The following is a 20,773-nucleotide window of genomic DNA, read 5'->3' as shown; positions in this document are numbered from 1 at the left end:
CAAAAACGCGTATGCGCGTTCGCATTCAAAAACGAGTACGCACGTGCCTATTCCAAAACGAGTATGCGCGTGCGCATTGCGAAACGAGTATGCGCGTGTGCATTCAAAAACGAGTATGCGTGTGCGCATTCAAAAACGAGAATGCGCGTGCCTATACGAAAACGAGTATGCGCGTGCGCATTCCGAAACGAGTATACGCGTGCGCATTCAAAAACGAGTATGCGCGTGCGCATTCCGAAACGAGTATGCGCGTACGTATTCCGAAACGAGTATGCGCGTGTGCATTCAAAAACGAGTATGCGTGTGCGCATTCAAAAACAAGTATGCGTGTGCGCATTCAAAAACAAGTATGCGCGTGCGCAATCCGAAACGAGTATACGCGTGCGCATTCCAAAACGAGTACGCGAGTGCCCATTCAAAAACGAGTATGCGCGTGTGCATTCAAAACGAGTATATGCGTGCGCATTCAAAAACGAGTACGCATGTGCGTGTTCAAAAACGCGTATGCGCGTGCGCATTCAAAAACGAGTACGCACGTGCCTATTCCAAAACGAGTACGCGTGTGTGCAATCAAAAACGAGTACGCGTGTGCATGTTCAAAAACGCGTATGCGTGTTCGCATTCAAAAACGAGTACGCACGTGCCTATTTCAAAACGAGTATGCGCGTGCGCATTCCGAAACGAGTATGCGCGTGCGTATTCCGAAACGAGTATGCATTCAAAAACGAGTATGGGTGTACGCATTCAAAAACGAGAATGCGCGTGCCTATTCGAAAACGAGTATGCGCGTGCGCATTCCGAAACGAGTATACGCGTGCGCATTCAAAAACGAGTACGCGCGTGCCCATTCAAAAACGAGTATGCGCGTGGGCATTCAAAACGAGTATACGCGTGGGCATTCAAAAATGAGTACGCGTGTGCGTGTTCAAAAACGCGTATGCGCGTTCGCGTTCAAAAACGAGTACGCGCGTGCCTATTCAAAAACGAGTAGTCGCGTGCGTATTCCGAAACGAGTATGTGCGTGTGCATTCAAAAATGAGTATGCGTGTGCGCATTCAAAAACGAGTATGCGCGTGCCTATTCGAAAACGAGTATGCGCGTGCGCATTCCGAAACGAGTATATGCGTGCGCATTCAAAAACGAGTACGTGCATGCCTATTCAAAAACGAGTATGCGCGTGTGCATTCAAAACGAGTATACGCGTGTGCATTCAAAAACGAGTACGCGTGTGCATGTTCAAAAGGGCGTATGCGCGTTCGCGTTCAAAAACGAGTACGCGCATGCCTATTCAAAAACTAGTATGCGCGTGCGCCTTCCAAATGGAGTATGCGCGTGCGTATTCCGAAACGAGTATGCGCGTGTGCATTCAAAAACGAGTATGCGTGTGCGCATTCAAACGAGTATGCGTGTGCTCTTTTGGGTATCAAAATGTAATTAACATGCCAACAAGAATTACAGACGTATCTGAAACGCTACTCGACTTATGTTTTACAAACTATCAGCCATGTGAATGCGACGCAGGTGTACTGATAGCAGACTTAAGCGACCACTTGCCCTTCTTTATTTTCTTCAAGACATACTTGTCAAGACATGACCAAACTATTCAGAATACAACCATTAAATGCAGAATAATATCTGCGGACAAGATTGCGATTTTTCAACACTTAGTTGAAGGTACAGATTGGAACTCTGTGACAGCGATCAAAGATCCCGTTGCTTCACACCGCCTCTTTCTAAACACTATCAAAGGTCTCTATGACTTTGCATTTCCTAAGACAACGATTAGAAAAACCTGTAGGTCTAGAAAACCATGGATAGATTCACACCTTTTAAAAAGAATAAAAGAGCGTGATAATCTGTTTAGCGTATTTATCAGAACAAAAAACTTGGACACATTAGCTACATACAAAAAAAATTAGAAATAAACTTGGCACTGATATTAAACAAGCGCGTTTTGCGTACTACGAAAATATGTTTGCTGGTATATCGAACGACTCCAGGAAAGTTTGGAAAAAGGTGAATGACCTTATGTGCAAAGATGATAAATCGGTTGTATCGGAGCTTGTGATTGACGGTGAACCATGCTCAGGTCCGCCACTTGCAGATAGGTTCAATGAACACTTCCTTAGAGTTGGTGATTGTGGGACTACTGCTGGGGAGATAAGCAATCATACTTATGTAACTAGCAACATTTCATCCTCTGTTTTCTTGTTTCCCACATCCGAATCTGAAATATACATATTGTTGCAAAAATTAAAAAATAATTGTGCATGTGGCGTGGATGACTTAAAACCCCAGCCTATTAAAGCAGTTGCCCATACCATAAGTAAGCCGCTTTCACATATCGCTAACACAATTCTTAGTTCAGGTATTTTTCCTGATGAGCTAAAGATTGCGAAAGTATCTGTCATCTTTAAAGGCGGTAATAAAAATGACCTTAATAACTATAGGCCTATCTCATTATTACCTATATCCTCTAACATATTTGAGCAAGTTATCAACCTACGACTTTCAAATTACTTATTGCAAGAAAATGTGATAATACAACAACAATATGGCTTCCAAAAGAAAAAATCTACTGAAACAGCACTACTGGATATAAAGAAAAAATACTTGACAATTTTGAACATAATTAACTTACCATAGGGATTTTTCTTGACTTCAAAAAAGCGTTCGATTCGGTTAAGCACCATATTTTATTACGGAAACTCCCTTCATATGGAATTAGAGGAAAGGCTCTAGAACTTATAAAAAGTTATCTAAGCAATCGGCAACAGTACACCAGTCTCGGCCACACTAAATCAAACGTAGGTAATATCATTTGTGGCGTTCCACAAGGATCAATCTTAGGGCCTTTGCTATTCTTGATTCATATCAATGATCTACCCAACATACCGCTAACACCCGATGTTGTTCTCTACGCGGATGACACCAATATATTCTTCGCCGGTAATTCCCTCAATCACCTTGAACAACACGCAAACCTGTGGCTGACACATCTATCCGACTGGCTTAAGTGTAATAGATTAGAATTAAACACTAAAAAAACAAAGTATGTTTTATTCCGCCCACGCAATAAGGCTATCACAAGCGAGCCTACAATAAAATTTGAAGGGCAAAAAATTGAACGTGTCACAGCGCATAAATTTCTTGGGATACTTTTTCAAGAACACTTAGACTGGTCCTTACACACCAACCACGTTCGTACCAAGATTTCCAGATCCACGGGTATAATCTGCAAATTCCGACAACTCCTCCCTCAGTGGTTGAAAAAACAACTATATTATTCTCTTGTTCACTCACATCTCCATTATTGTCTTCTTGTATGGGGGAATACGACTAAAGCAAACACTGACAAAATTCACACCTTGCAAAAAAAAGCTATACGACTAATATCAGGGGTATCATTCAGGCATCATACCGCGCCTCTCTTTAAAGAACATAACATACTTACGGTAACCAACGTCATGACACAAAAATTGGCAATGCTTATTTATAAACAGGTACGAACTGATCGCACAGGGTTTTATCAGAGGCATCTCCCGAGAGATCACAGTCACAACCTACGGCACAGGGTGTATACATATGAGAAACCACGTACAAATTACGGCACACAAAAACTATTGTATCAAATTTCGCATTTCTTAAACGAACAACCGATTGTAGCTTCTCTAATTGACAATACAGTCTCATATGGCATTTTTAAAAAGAAGATACAGGAACACTTCCTATTTACACGAACGTAATCGCCGTCACCATCTTTGTCTCATATTCCCTGAAGTATTTTCTTGTATATATCACATTAAGGTTTGCTTATGTTATCCAAACTGTGTTTCCTTTATCGATCAAACATATTCCTTATTGATGTTGCTGTCTCTTGATTGTTGAAACCTTGTATTCAAGTTTAAAGTTTCTTCAGGTATTTTACATGTCTTACATTAGTGTTTGTTTATGTCCTCTACAGTTTGCTTCATTTGTCGGACACGCATATGCTTTATAGATTTCATCTCCTGCGCAAATTTTCGCTCATTTATGTTTTCCTGTACATGTTTTGCATGTAGAAACATATTTATGCTTAATTTCTTATTGACTCGTTACTTTACACTGAGCACTGTGTTATTTTGGTGGGTTTTGGGTTTACAGGGGGCAGGCGCTTCGTGAGGCTTTTATGCCTTTTCGCCGGTCCCCGAGGCAAATTGTACCTGTCTTTTTTTTGTTTTTGCCTGAAATAAACTTCAACTTCAACTTCAAAACGAGTATGCGCGTGCCTATTCGAAAACTAGTATGCGCGTGCGCATTCAAAACGAGTATACGCGTGCGCATTAAAAAACGAGTACGCGTGTGCATGTTCAAAAACGCGTATGCGCGTGCGCATTCAAAAACGTGTACGCGCGTGCCTATTCCGAAAGGAGTATGCGCGAGCGAATTAAAAAACGAGTATGGGCGTGTGCATTCAAAACCGAGTATGCACGTGCCTATTCCAAAACGAGTATGCGCGTGTGCATTCAATAACAAGTATGCGCGTGCGCATTCAAAAACGAGTACGCGCATGCATAATCAAAAACGAGTATGCGCGTGCGCCTTCCCAAACGAGTATGCGCGTGGCTATTTCGAAACGAGTATGCGCGTGTGCATTCAAAAACAAGTATGCGCGTGTGCATTCAAAAACGAGTATGCGCGTACCTATTCGAAAACGAGTATGCGCGTGTGCATTCAAAAACGAGTATGCGCGTGTGCATTCAAAAACGAGTATGCGCGTGCCTATTCGAAAACGAGTATGCGCGCGTGCATTCAAAAACGAGTATACGCGTGCGCATTCAAAACGAGTGTATGCGTGCGCATTCAAAAACGAGTACGCGCGTGCCTATTCAAAAACGAGCATTCGCGTGCGCATTCCGAAAGGAGTAAACACGTGCGCAGTCAAAAACGAGTTTGCGCGTGCCTATTCAAAAACGAGTATGCGCGTGTGCATTCAAAACGAGTATACCCGTGCGCATTCATAAACAAGTACGCGTGTGCATGTTCAAAAACGCGTATGCGCGTTCGCTTTCAAAAATGAGTACGCACGTGCCTATTCCAAAACGAATATGCGCGTGCGCATTCCAAAACGAGTATGCGCGTGCGTATTCCGAAACGAGTATGCGCGTGTGCATTCAAATACGAGTATGTGCGTGCGCATTCAAAAACGAGTACGCACGTGCCTATTCCAAAAGGATTATGCGCGTGCGAATTCAAAAACGACTACGCGCGTGCGCATTCAAAAACGAGCATGCGCTTCGCATTCCAAAACGAGCATGCGCGTGCGCATTCCAAAACGAGTATGCGCGTGCGTATTCCGAAACGAGTATGCGCGTGTGCATTCAAAACGAGTATGAGCGTGTGCACTCAAAACCTAGTATGCGCGTGCGCATTCAAAACGAGTATACACGTGCGCATTCAAAAACGAGTATGCGCGCGCGTATTCCGAAACGCGTATGCGCGGTCGCATTCAAGAACGAGTATGCGCGTGCCTATTTCAAATCGAGTAGGCGCGTATGCATTCAAAACCTAGTATGCGCGTGCGCATTCAAAACGAGTATGCACGTGCCTATTTCAAATCGAGTATGCGCGTATGCATTCAAATACGAGTATGCGTGTGCGCATTCAAAAACGAGTGTGCACGTGCCTATTTCAAAACGAGTACGCGCGTGTGCATTCAAATACGAGTACGCGCGTGCCTATTCAAAAACGAGTATGCGCGTGTGCATTCCAAAACGAGTATGCGCGTGTGCATTCAAAAACGAGTATGCATGTGCGCGTTCAAAAACGAGTATGCGCGTGCGCATTCAAAACGAGTATGCGCGTGCGTATTCCGAAACGAGTATGCGCGTGTGCATTCAAAAACGAGTACGCGTGTGCCTGTTCAAAAATGCGTATGCGCGTGCGCATTCAAAAACAAGTATGCACGTTCCTATTGCAAAACGACTATGCGCGTGCGCGATCAAATACGAGTATGCGTATACGCATTCAAAAACGAGTATGCGCGTGTTTGTTCCAAAACGAGTATGCGCGTGTGCATTCAAAAACAAGTATGCGCGTGCGCATTCAAAAACGAGTACGCGCATGCCTATTCAAAAACGAGTATGCGCATGCGCCTTCCCAAACGAGTATGCGCGTGTGCATTCAAAAACGAGTATGCGCGTGTGCATTCAAAAACGAGTCTGCGCGTGCCTATTCGAAAACGAGTATGCATGTGTGCATTCAAAAACGAGTATACGCGTGCGCATTCAAAACGAGTGTACGCGTGCGCATTAAAAAACGAGTACGCGCGTGCCTATTCAAAAACGAGCATGCGCGTGTGCATTCAAAAACGAGTATACGCGTGCGCATTCAAAACGAGTGTACGCGTGCGCAGTCAAAAACGAGTATGCGCGTGCCTATTAAAAACGAATATGCGCGTGTGCATTCAAAACGAGTATACCCGTGCGCATTCATAAACAAGTACGCGTGTGCATGTTCAAAAACGCGTATGCGCGTTCGCTTTCAAAAACGAGTACGCACGTGCCTATTCCAAAACGAATATGCGCGTGCGCATTCGAAAACGAGTATGCGCGTGCGTATTCCGAAACGTGTATGCGCGTGTGCATTCAAAAACGAGTATGCGTGTGCGCAATCAAAAACGAGTATGCGCGCGCCTATTCGAAAACGAGTATGCGCGTGCGCAATCCGAAACTAGTATATGCGTGCGCATTCAAAAACGAGTACGCGCGTGCCTATTCAAAAGGAGTATGCGCGTGTGCATTCAAAACGAGCATACGCGTGCGCACTCAAAAACGAGTACGCGTGTGCATGTTCAAAAACGCGTATGCACGTTCGCGTTCAAAAATGAGTACGCGCGTGCCTATTCAAAAACGAGTACGCGCGTGCGCATTCCAAAACGAGTATGCGCGTGCGTATTCCGAAACAAGTATGCGCGTGTGCATTCAAGAACGAGTATGTGTGTGCGCATTGAAAAACGAGTATGCGCATGCCTATTCGAAAAAGAGTATGCGCGTGCGCATTCAAAACGAGTATACGCGTGCGCATTCAAAAACGAGTACGCGTGTGCATGTTCAAAAACGCGTATGCGCGTTCGCATTCAAAAACGAGTACGCACGTGCCTATTCCAAAACGAGTACGCGCGTGCGCATTCCAAAACGAGTATGCGCGTGCTTATTCCGAAACGAGTATGTGCGTGTGCATTCGAAAACGAGTATGCGCGTGCGCATTCAAAAACGAGTACGCTTGTGCCTGTTCAAAAACGCGTATGCGCGTGCGCATTCAAAAACGAGTATGCACGTGCCTATTGCAAAACGAGTATGCGCGTGCGGAATCGAATACGAGTATGCGTGTGCGCATTCAAAAACGAGTATGCGCGTGCCAATTCCAAAACGAGTATGCGCGTGTGCATTCAAAAACAAGTATGCGCGTGCGCATTCAAAAACGAGTACGCGCATGCCTATTCAAAAACGAGTATGCGCGTGCGCCTTCCCAAACGAGTATGCGCGTGCCTATTTCGAAACGAGTATGCGCGTGTGCATTCAAAAACGAGTATGCGCGTGCCTATTCGAAAACGAGTATGCACATGTGCATTCAAAAACAAGTATACGCATGCGCATTCAAAAACGAGTACGCGTATGTGCATTCAAAAACGAGTATGCGCGTGCATATTCCAAAACGAGTATGCGCATGCGCATTCCAAAACGAGTATGCGCGTGCGTATTCCGAAACGAGTATACGCGTTCGCATTCAAAAACGAGTATGCACGTGCCTATTTCAAATCGAGTATGCGCGTGTGCATTCAAATACGAGTATGCGTGTGCGCATTCAAAAACGAGTGTGCACGTGCCTATTTCAAAACGAGTACGCGCGTGTGCATTCAAATACGAGTACGCGCGTGCCTATTCAAAAACGAGTATGCGCGTGTGCATTCAAAAACGAGTATGCGCGTGCGCAATCAAAAACGAATACGCGCGTGCCTATTCAAAAACGAGTATACGCGTGCGCATTCCAAAACGAGTATGCGCGTGTGCATTCAAAAACGAGTATGCATGTGCGCGTTCAAAAACGGGTATGCGCGTGCGCATTCAAAACGAGTATGCGCGTGCGTATTCCGAAACGAGTATGCGCGTGTGCATTCAAAAAACAGTATGCGCGTGCGCATTCAAAACGAGTATACGCGTGCGCATTCAAAAACGAGTACGCGTGTGCCTGTTCAAAAATGCGTATGCGCGTGCGCATTCAAAAACAAGTATGCACGTTCCTATTGAAAAACGAGTATGCGCGTGCGCAATTAAATACGAGTATGCGTACGCGCTTTCAAAAACGAGTGCGCGCGTGCGCATTCAAAAACGAGCACGCGCGTGTGCATTCAAATACGAGTATGCGTGTGCGCATTCAAAAACGAACATGCGCGTGCCTATTCCAAAACGAGTATGCGCGTGTGCATTCAAAAACGAGTACGCGCGTGCGCATTCAAAAACGAGTATGCGCGTGTGCATTAAAAAACGAGTACGCGCGTGCCTATTCAAAAACGAGCATGCGCGTGTGCATTCAAAAACGAGTATACGCGTGCGCATTCAAAACGAGTGTACGCGTGCGCAGTCAAAAACGAGTATGCACGTTCGCGTTCAAAAATGAGTACGCGCGTGCCTATTCAAAAACGAGTACGCGCGTGCGCATTCCAAAACGAGTATGCGCGTGCGTATTCCGAAACGAGTATGCGCATGTGCTTTCAAAAACGAGTATGCGCATGCGCATTCAAAAACGAGTACGCGCGTGCGCATTCCAAAACGAGTATGCGCGTGCGCATTCCAAAACGAGTATGCGCGTGCGTATTCCGAAACGCGTATGCGCGTTCGCATTCAAAAACGAGTATGCACGTGCCTATTTCAAATCGAGTATGCGCGTGTGCATTCAAATACGAGTATGCGTGTGCGCATTCAAAAACGAGTGTGCACGTGCCTATTTCAAAACGAGTACGCGCATGTGCATTCAAATACGAGTACGCGCGTGCCTATTCAAAAACGAGCATGCGCGTGCGCCTTCCCAAACGAGTATGCGCGTGCCTATTTCGAAACGAGTATGCGCGTTTGCATTCAAAAACGAGTATGCGCGTGTGCATTCAAAAACGAGTATACGCGTGCGCATTCAAAACGAGTGTACGCGTGCGCATTCAAAAACGAGTACGCGCGTGCCTATTCAAAAACGAGCATGCGCGTGCGCATTCCGAAAGGAGTATACACGTGCGCAGTCAAAAACGAGTATGCGCGTGTCTATTCAAAAACGAGTATGCGCGTGTGCATTCAGAAACGAATATGCGCGTGCGCAATCAAAAACGAGTACGCGCGTGCCTATTCAAAAACGAGTATATGCGTGCGCATTCCAAAACGAGTATGCGCGTGTGCATTCAAAAACGAGTATGCATGTGCGCGTTCAAAAACGAGTATGCGCGTGCGCATTCGAAACGAGTATGCGCGTGCGTATTCCGAAACGAGTATGCGCGTGTGCATTCAAAAACGAGTATACGCGTGCGCATTCAAAAACGAGTACGCGCGTGCGCATTCAAAAACGAGTATGCGCGTGCGCATTCAAAAACGAGTACGCGCGTGCCCATTAAAAAACGAGTATGCGCGTGTGCATTAAAAAACGAGTATGCGCGTGCGCAATCAAAAACGAGTATGCGTGTGCGCGTTCAAAAACGAGTATGTGCGTGCTTATTCCAAAACGAGTATGCGCACGTGCTTTCAAAAACGAGTATGCGCGTGCGCATTCCAAAACAAGTATGCGCGTGCGTATTCCGAAACGAGTATGCGCGTGTGCATTCAAAAACGATTATGCGCGTGCGCATTCAAAACGAGTATACGCGTGCGCATTCAAAAACGAGTACGCGTGTGCCTGTTCAAAAACGCGTGTGCGCATTCAAAAACAAGTATGCACGTGCCTATTGCAAAACGAGTATGCGCGTGCACAATCAATTACGAGTATGCGTGTGCGCATTCAAAAACGAGTATGCGCGTGCCTATTCCAAAACGAGTATACGCGTGTGCATTCAAAAACAATTATGCGCGTGCGCATTCAAAAACGAGTACGCGCATGCCTATTCAAAAACGAGTATGCGCGTGCGCCTTCCCAAACGAGTATGCGCGTGCCTATTTCGAAACGAGTATGCGCGTGTGCATTCAAAAACGAGTATGCGCGTGTGCATTCGAAAACGAGTATGCGCGTGCCTATTCGAAAACGAGTATGCGCGTGTGCATTCAAAAACGAGTATACGCGTGCGCATTCAAAACGAGTGTATGCGTGCGCATTCAAAAACGAGTACGCGCGTGCCTATTCAAAAACGAGCATTCGCGTGCGCATTCCGAAAGGAGTAAACACGTGCGCAGTCAAAAACGAGTATGCGCGTGCCTATTCAAAAACGAGTATGCGCGTGTGCATTCAAATACGAGTATGCGTGTGCGCATTCAAAAACGAGTGTGCACGTGCCTATTTCAAAACGAGTACGCGCGTGTGCATTCAAATACGAGTACGCGCGTGCCTATTCAAAAACGAGTATGCGCGTGTGCATTCAAAAACGAGTATGCGCGTGCCCAATCAAAAACGAATACGCGCGTGCCTATTCAAAAACGAGTATACGCGTGCGCATTCCAAAACGAGTATGCGCGTGTGCATTCAAAAACGAGTATGCATGTGCGCGTTCAAAAACGGGTATGCGCGTGCGCATTCAAAACGAGTATGCGCGCGCCTATTCGAAAACGTGTATGCGCGTGCGCAATCCGAAACTAGTATACGCGTGCGCATTCAAAAACGAGTACGCGCGTGCCTATTCAAAACGAGTATGCGCGTGTGCATTCAAAACGAGCATACGCGTGCGCACTCAAAAACGAGTACGCGTGTGCATGTTCAAAAACGCGTATGCACGTTCGCGTTCAAAAATGAGTACGCGCGTGCCTATTCAAAAACGAGTACGCGCGTGCGCATTCCAAAACGAGTATGCGCGTGCGTATTCCGAAACGAGTATGCGCATGTGCTTTCAAAAACGAGTATGCGCATGCGCATTCAAAAACGAGTACGCGCGTGCACATTCAAAAACGAGTATGCGCGTGCGCATTCCAAAACGAGTATGCGCGTGCGTATTCCGAAACGCGTATGCGCGTTCGCATTCAAAAACGAGTATGCACGTGCCTATTTCAAATCGAGTATGCGCGTGTGCATTCAAATACGAGTATGCGTGTGCGCATTCAAAAACGAGTGTGCACGTGCCTATTTCAAAACGAGTACGCGCATGTGCATTCAAATACGAGTACGCGCGTGCCTATTCAAAAACGAGCATGCGCGTGCGCCTTCCCAAACGAGTATGCGCGTGCCTATTTCGAAACGAGTATGCGCGTTTGCATTCAAAAACGAGTATGCGCGTGTGCATTCAAAAACGAGTATACGCGTGCGCATTCAAAACGAGTGTACGCGTGCGCATTCAAAAACGAGTATGCGCGTGCGTATTCCGAAACGAGTATGCGCGTGTGCATTCAAAAACGAGTATACGCGTGCGCATTCAAAAACGAGTACGCGCGTGCGCATTCAAAAACGAGTATGCGCGTGCGCATTCAAAAACGAGTACGCGCGTGCCCATTAAAAAACGAGTATGCGCGTGTGCATTAAAAAACGAGTATGCGCGTGCGCAATCAAAAACGAGTATGCGTGTGCGCGTTCAAAAACGAGTATGTGCGTGCTTATTCCAAAACGAGTATGCGCACGTGCTTTCAAAAACGAGTATGCGCGTGCGCATTCCAAAACAAGTATGCGCGTGCGTATTCCGAAACGAGTATGCGCGTGTGCATTCAAAAACGATTATGCGCGTGCGCATTCAAAACGAGTATACGCGTGCGCATTCAAAAACGAGTACGCGTGTGCCTGTTCAAAAACGCGTGTGCCTGTTCAAAAACGAGTATGCACGTGCCTATTGCAAAACGAGTATGCGCGTGCACAATCAAATACGAGTATGCGTGTGCGCATTCAAAAACGAGTATGCGCGTGCCTATTCCAAAACGAGTATACGCGTGTGCATTCAAAAACAATTATGCGCGTGCGCATTCAAAAACGAGTACGCGCATGCCTATTCAAAAACGAGTATGCGCGTGCGCCTTCCCAAACGAGTATGCGCGTGCCTATTTCGAAACGAGTATGCGCGTGTGCATTCAAAAACGAGTATGCGCGTGTGCATTCAAAAACGAGTATGCGCGTGCCTATTCGAAAACGAGTATGCGCGTGTGCATTCAAAAACGAGTATACGCGTGCGCATTCAAAACGAGTGTATGCGTGCGCATTCAAAAACGAGTACGCGCGTGCCTATTCAAAAACGAGCATTCGCGTGCGCATTCCGAAAGGAGTAAACACGTGCGCAGTCAAAAACGAGTATGCGCGTGCCTATTCAAAAACGAGTATGCGCGTGTGCATTCAAATACGAGTATGCGTGTGCGCATTCAAAAACGAGTGTGCACGTGCCTATTTCAAAACGAGTACGCGCGTGTGCATTCAAATACGAGTACGCGCGTGCCTATTCAAAAACGAGTATGCGCGTGTGCATTCAAAAACGAGTATGCGCGTGCGCAATCAAAAACGAATACGCGCGTGCCTATTCAAAAACGAGTATACGCGTGCGCATTCCAAAACGAGTATGCGCGTGTGCATTCAAAAACGAGTATGCATGTGCGCGTTCAAAAACGGGTATGCGCGTGCGCATTCAAAACGAGTATGCGCGTGCGTATTCCGAAACGAGTATGCGCGTGTGCATTCAAAAAACAGTATGCGCGTGCGCATTCAAAACGAGTATACGCGTGCGCATTCAAAAACGAGTACGCGTGTGCCTGTTCAAAAATGCGTATGCGCGTGCGCATTCAAAAACAAGTATGCACGTTCCTATTGCAAAACGAGTATGCGCGTGCGCAATCAAATACGAGTATGCGTACGCGCTTTCAAAAACGAGTGCGCGCGTGCGCATTCAAAAACGAGCATGCGCTTCGCATTCCAAAACGAGCACGCGCGTGTGCATTCAAATACGAGTATGCGTGTGCGCATTCAAAAACGAACATGCGCGTGCCTATTCCAAAACGAGTATGCGCGTGTGCATTCAAAAACGAGTACGCGCGTGCGCATTCAAAAACGAGTATGCGCGTGTTCTTTAAAAAACGAGTACGCGCGTGCCTATTCAAAAACGAGCATGCGCGTGTGCATTCAAAAACGAGTATACGCGTGCGCATTCAAAACGAGTGTACGCGTGCGCAGTCAAAAACGAGTATGCGCGTGCCTATTAAAAACGAATATGCGCGTGTGCATTCAAAACGAGTATACCCGTGCGCATTCATAAACAAGTACGCGTGTGCATGTTCAAAAACGCGTATGCGCGTTCGCTTTCAAAAACGAGTACGCACGTGCCTATTCCAAAACGAATATGCGCGTGCGCATTCGAAAACGAGTATGCGCGTGCGTATTCCGAAACGTGTATGCGCGTGTGCATTCAAAAACGAGTATGCGTGTGCGCAATCAAAAACGAGTATGCGCGCGCCTATTCGAAAACGAGTATGCGCGTGCGCAATCCGAAACTAGTATACGCGTGCGCATTCAAAAACGAGTACGCGCGTGCCTATTCAAAACGAGTATGCGCGTGTGCATTCAAAACGAGCATACGCGTGCGCACTCAAAAACGAGTACGCGTGTGCATGTTCAAAAACGCGTATGCACGTTCGCGTTCAAAATTGAGTACGCGCGTGCCTATTCAAAAACGAGTACGCGCGTGCGCATTCCAAAACGAGTATGCGCGTGCGTATTCCGAAACGAGTATGCGCATGTGCTTTCAAAAACGAGTATGCGCATGCGCATTCAAAAACGAGTACGCGCGTGCGCATTCAAAAACGAGTATGCGCGTGCGCATTCCAAAACGAGTATGCGCGTGCGTATTCCGAAACGCGTATGCGCGTTCGCATTCAAAAACGAGTATGCACGTGCCTATTTCAAATCGAGTATGCGCGTGTGCATTCAAATACGAGTATGCGTGTGCGCATTCAAAAACGAGTGTGCACGTGCCTATTTCAAAACGAGTACGCGCATGTGCATTCAAATACGAGTACGCGCGTGCCTATTCAAAAACGAGCATGCGCGTGCGCCTTCCCAAACGAGTATGCGCGTGCCTATTTCGAAACGAGTATGCGCGTTTGCATTCAAAAACGAGTATGCGCGTGTGCATTCAAAAACGAGTATACGCGTGCGCATTCAAAACGAGTGTACGCGTGCGCATTCAAAAACGAGTACGCGCGTGCCTATTCAAAAACGAGCATGCGCGTGCGCATTCCGAAAGGAGTATACACGTGCGCAGTCAAAAACGAGTATGCGCGTGTCTATTCAAAAACGAGTATGCGCGTGTGCATTCAGAAACGAATATGCGCGTGCGCAATCAAAAACGAGTACGCGCGTGCCTATTCAAAAACGAGTATATGCGTGCGCATTCCAAAACGAGTATGCGCGTGTGCATTCAAAAACGAGTATGCATGTGCGCGTTCAAAAACGAGTATGCGCGTGCGCATTCGAAACGAGTATGCGCGTGCGTATTCCGAAACGAGTATGCGCGTGTGCATTCAAAAACGAGTATACGCGTGCGCATTCAAAAACGAGTACGCGCGTGCGCATTCAAAAACGAGTATGCGCGTGCGCATTCAAAAACGAGTACGCGCGTGCCCATTAAAAAACGAGTATGCGCGTGTGCATTAAAAAACGAGTATGCGCGTGCGCAATCAAAAACGAGTATGCGTGTGCGCGTTCAAAAACGAGTATGTGCGTGCTTATTCCAAAACGAGTATGCGCACGTGCTTTCAAAAACGAGTATGCGCGTGCGCATTCCAAAACAAGTATGCGCGTGCGTATTCCGAAACGAGTATGCGCGTGTGCATTCAAAAACGATTATGCGCGTGCGCATTCAAAACGAGTATACGCGTGCGCATTCAAAAACGAGTACGCGTGTGCCTGTTCAAAAACGCGTGTGCGCATTCAAAAACGAGTATGCACGTGCCTATTGCAAAACGAGTATGCGCGTGCACAATCAAATACGAGTATGCGTGTGCGCATTCAAAAACGAGTATGCGCGTGCCTATTCCAAAACGAGTATACGCGTGTGCATTCAAAAACAATTATGCGCGTGCGCATTCAAAAACGAGTACGCGCATGCCTATTCAAAAACGAGTATGCGCGTGCGCCTTCCCAAACGAGTATGCGCGTGCCTATTTCGAAACGAGTATGCGCGTGTGCATTCAAAAACGAGTATGCGCGTGTGCATTCAAAAATGAGTATGCGCGTGCCTATTCGAAAACGAGTATGCGCGTGTGCATTCAAAAACGAGTATACGCGTGCGCATTCAAAACGAGTGTATGCGTGCGCATTCAAAAACGAGTACGCGCGTGCCTATTCAAAAACGAGCATTCGCGTGCGCATTCCGAAAGGAGTAAACACGTGCGCAGTCAAAAACGAGTATGCGCGTGCCTATTCAAAAACGAGTATGCGCGTGTGCATTCAAACGAGTATACCCGTGCGCATTCATAAACAAGTACGCGTGTGCATGTTCAAAAACGCGTATGCGCGTTCGCTTTCAAAAACGAGTACGCACGTGCCTATTCCAAAACGAATATGCGCGTGCGCATTCCAAAACGAGTATGCGCGTGCGTATTCCGAAACGAGTATGCGCGTGTGCATTCAAATACGAGTATGCGTGTGCGCATTCCAAAACGAGTATGCGCGTGCCTATTCCAAAACGAGTATGCGCGTGTGTAATCAAAAACGAGTATGCGCGTGCGCATTCAAAAAGGAGTACGCGCGTGCCCATTAAAAAACGAGTATGCGCGTGTGCATTAAAAAACGAGTATGCGCGTGCGCAATCAAAAACGAGTACGCGCGTGCCTACTCAAAAACGAGTATAGGCGTGCGCATTCCAAAACGAGTATGCGCGTGTGCATTCAAAAGCGAGTATGCGTGTGCGCGTTCAAAAACGAGTATGTGCGTGCGCATTCAAAAACGAGTACGCACGTGCCTATTCCAAAAGGAGTATGCGCGTGCGAATTCAAAAACGACTACGCGCGTGCGCATTCAAAAACGAGCATGCGCTTCGCATTCCAAAACGAGCATGCGCGTGCGCATTCCAAAACGAGTATGCGCGTGCGTATTCCGAAACGAGTATGCGCGTGTGCATTCAAAACGAGTATGGGCGTGTGCACTCAAAACCTAGTATGCGCGTGCGCATTCAAAACGAGTATACACGTGCGCATTCAAAAACGAGTATGCGCGCGCGTATTCCGAAACGCGTACGCGCGTTCGCATTCAAGAACGAGTATGCGCGTGCCTATTTCAAATCGAGTAGGCGCGTATGCATTCAAAACCTAGTATGCGCGTGCGCATTCAAAACGAGTATGCACGTGCCTATTTCAAATCGAGTATGCGCGTATGCATTCAAATACGAGTATGCGTGTGCGCATTCAAAAACGAGTGTGCACGTGCCTATTTCAAAACGAGTACGCGCGTGTGCATTCAAATACGAGTACGCGCGTGCCTATTCAAAAACGAGTATGCGCGTGTGCATTCCAAAACGAGTATGCGCGTGTGCATTCAAAAACGAGTATGCATGTGCGCATTCAAAAACGAGCATGCGCGTGCGCATTCAAAACGAGTATGCGCGTGCGTATTCCGAAACGAGTATGCGCGTGTGCATTCAAAAACGAGTACGCGTGTGCCTGTTCAAAAATGCGTATGCGCGTGCGCATTCAAAAACAAGTATGCACGTTCCTATTGCAAAACGAGTATGCGCGTGCGCAATCAAATACGAGTATGCGTATACGCAAGCAAAAACGAGTATGCGCGTGCCTGTTCCAAAACGAGTATGCGCGTGTGCATTCAAAAACAAGTATGCGCGTGCGCATTCAAAAACGAGTACGTGCATGCCTATTCAAAAACGAGTATGCGCATGCGCCTTCCCAAACGAGTATGCGCGTGTGCATTCAAAAACGAGTATGCGCGTGTGCATTCAAAAACGAGTCTGCGCGTGCCTATTCGAAAACGAGTATGCACGTGTGCATTCAAAAACGAGTATACGCGTGCGCATTCAAAACGAGTGTACGCGTGCGCAGTCAAAAACGAGTATGCGCGTGCCCATTAAAAACGAATATGCGCGTGTGCATTCAAAACGAGTATACCCGTGCGCATTCATAAACAAGTACGCGTGTGCATGTTCAAAAACGCGTATGCGCGTTCGCTTTCAAAAACGAGTACGCACGTGCCTATTCTAAAACGAATATGCGCGTGCGCATTCGAAAACGAGTATGCGCGTGCGTATTCCGAAACGTGTATGCGCGTGTGCATTCAAAAACGAGTATGCGTGTGCGCAATCGAAAACGAGTATGCGCGCGCCTATTCGAAAACGAGTATGCGCGTGCGCAATCCGAAACTAGTATATGCGTGCGCATTCAAAAACGAGTACGCGCGTGCCTATTCAAAAGGAGTATGCGCGTGTGCATTCAAAACGAGCATACGCGTGCGCACTCAAAAACGAGTACGCGTGTGCATGTTCAAAAACGCGTATGCACGTTCGCGTTCAAAAATGAGTACGCGCGTGCCTATTCAAAAACGAGTACGCGCGTGCGCATTCCAAAACTAGTATGCGCGTGCGTATTCCGAAACGAGTATGCGCGTGTGCATTCAAGAACGAGTATGTGTGTGCGCATTGAAAAAGGAGTATGCGCATGCCTATTCGAAAAAGAGTATGCGCGTGCGCATTCAAAACGAGTATACGCGTGCGCATTCAAAAACGAGTACGCGTGTGCATGTTCAAAAACGCGTATGCGCGTTCGCATTCAAAAACAAGTACGCACGTGCCTATTCCAAAACGAGTACGCGCGTGCGCATTCCAAAACGAGTATGCGCGTGCTTATTCCTAAACGAGTATGTGCGTGTGCATTCGAAAACGAGTATGGGCGTGCGCATTCAAAAACGAGTACGCTTGTGCCTGTTCAAAAACGCGTATGCGCGTGCGCATTCAAAAACGAGTATGCACGTGCCTATTGCAAAACGAGTATGCGCGTGCGGAATCAAATACGAGTATGCGTGTGCGCATTCAAAAACGAGTATGCGCGTGCCAATTCCAAAACGAGTATGCGCGTGTGCATTCAAAAACAATTATGCGCGTGCGCATTCAAAAACGAGTACGCGCATGCCTATTCAAAAACGAGTATGCGCGTGCGCCTTCCCAAACGAGTATGCGCGCGCCTATTTCGAAACGAGTATGCGCGTGTGCATTCAAAAACGAGTATGCGCGTGCCTTTTCGAAAACGAGTATGCACGTGTGCATTCAAAAACGAGTATACGCGTGCGCATTCAAAACCAGTGTACGCGTGCGCATTAAAAAACGAGTACGCACGTGCCTATTCAGAAACGAGCATGCCCGTGCGCATTCCGAAACGATTATACACGTGCGCAGTCAAAAACGAGTACGCGGATGTGCATTCAAAAACGAGTATGCGCGTGCATATTCCAAAACGAGTATGCGCATGCGCATTCCAAAACGAGTATGCGCGTGCGTATTCCGAAACGAGTATACGCGTTCGCATTCAAAAACGAGTATGCACGTGCCTATTTCAAATCGAGTATGCGCGTGTGCATTCAAATACGAGTATGCGTGTGCGCATTCAAAAACGAGTGTGCACGTGCCTATTTCAAAACGAGTACGCGCGTGTGCATTCAAATACGAGTACGCGCGTGCCTATTCAAAAACGAGTATGCGCGTGTGCATTCAAAAACGAGTATGCGCGTGCGCAATCAAAAATGAATACGCGCGTGCCTATTCAAAAACGAGTATACGCGTGCGCATTCCAAAACGAGTATGCGCATGTGCATTCAAAAACGAGTATGCATGTGCGCGTTCAAAAACGGGTATGCGCGTGCGCATTCAAAACGAGTATGGGCGTGCGTATTCCGAAACGAGTATGCGCGTGTGCATTCAAAAAACAGTATGCGCGTGCGCATTCAAAACGAGTATACGCGTGCGCATTCAAAAACGAGTACGCGTGTGCCTGTTCAAAAATTCGTATGCGCGTGCGCATTCAAAAACAAGTATGCACGTTCCTATTGCGAAACGAGTATGCGCGTGCGCAATCAAATACGAGTATGCGTATGCGCTTTCAAAAACGAGTGCGCGCGTGCGCATTCAAAAACGAGCATGCGCTTCGCATTCCAAAACGAGCACGCGCGTGTGCATTCAAATACGAGTTTGCGTGTGCGCATTCAAAAACGAACATGCGCGTGCCTATTCCAAAACGAGTAATGGCGTGTGCATTCAAAAACGAGTACGCGCGTGCGCATTCAAAAAAGAGTATGCGCGTGTGCATTAAAAAACGAGTATGCGCTTGCGCAATCAAAAACGAGTACGCGCGTGCCTATTCAAAAACGAGTATACGCGTGCGCATTCCAAAACGAGTATGCGCGTGTGCATTCAAAAACGAGTATGCGTGTGCGCGTTCAAAAACGAGTATGCGCGTGCTTATTCCAAAACAAGTATGCGCATGTGCTTTCAAAAGCGAGTATGCGCGTACGCATTCAAAAACGAGTACGCGCGTGCGCATTCAAAAACGAGTATGCGCGTGCGCATTCCAAAACAAGTATGCGCGTGCGTATTCCGAAACGAGTATGCACGTGTGCATTCAAAAACGAGTATGCGCGTGCGCTTTCAAAACGAGTATACGCGTGCGCAATCAAAAACGAGTACGCGTGTGCATGTTCAAAAACGCGTATGCGCGTTCGCTTTCAAATTGAGTACGCACGTGCCTATTCCAAAACGAATATGCGCGTGCGCATTCGAAAACGAGTATGCGCGTGCGTATTCCGAAACGTGTATGCGCGTGTGCATTCAAAAACGAGTATGCGTGTGCGCAATCAAAAACGAGTATGCGCGCGCCTATTCGAAAACGAGTATGCGCGTGCGCAATCCGAAACTAGTATGCGCGTGCGCATTCAAAAACGAGTACGCGCGTGCCTATTCAAAACGAGTATGCGCGTGTGCATTCAAAACGAGCATACGCGTGCGCACTCAAAAACGAGTACGCGTGTGCATGTTCAAAAACGCGTATGCACGTTCGCGTTCAAAAACGAGTACGCGTGTGCCTATTCAAAAACGAGTACGCGCGTGCGCATTCCAAAACGAGTATGCGCGCGTATTCCGAAACGAGTATGCGCGTGTGCATTCAAGAACGAGTATGTGTGTGCGCATTGAAAAACGAATATGCGCATGCCTATTCGAAAAAGAGTATGCGCGTGCGCATTCAAAACGAGTATACACGTGCGCGTTCAAAAACGAGTACGCGTGTGCATGTTCAAAAACGCGTATGCGCGTTCGCATTCAAAAACGAGTACGCACGTGCCTATTCCAAAACGAGTACGCGCGTGCGCATTCCAAAACGAGTATGCGCGTGCGTATTCCGAAACGAGTATGTGCGTGTGCATTCAAAAACGAGTATGCGTGTGCGCATTCAAAAACGCGTATGCGCGTGCGCATTCAAAAACGAGTATGCACGTGCTTATTGCAAAACGAGTATGCGCGTGCGGAATCAAATACGAGTATGCGTGTGCACATTGAAAAACGAGTATGCGCGTGCCAATTCCAAAACGAGTATGCGCGTGTGCATTCAAAAACAAGTATGCGCGTGCGCATTCAAAAACGAGTACGCGCATG

This window comes from Rhipicephalus microplus, chromosome 8 (assembly GCF_043290135.1).
Source record: "Rhipicephalus microplus isolate Deutch F79 chromosome 8, USDA_Rmic, whole genome shotgun sequence".
Classification (NCBI taxonomy): Eukaryota; Metazoa; Arthropoda; class Arachnida; order Ixodida; family Ixodidae; genus Rhipicephalus; species Rhipicephalus microplus.
This window is presented reverse-complemented; position numbering follows the sequence as displayed.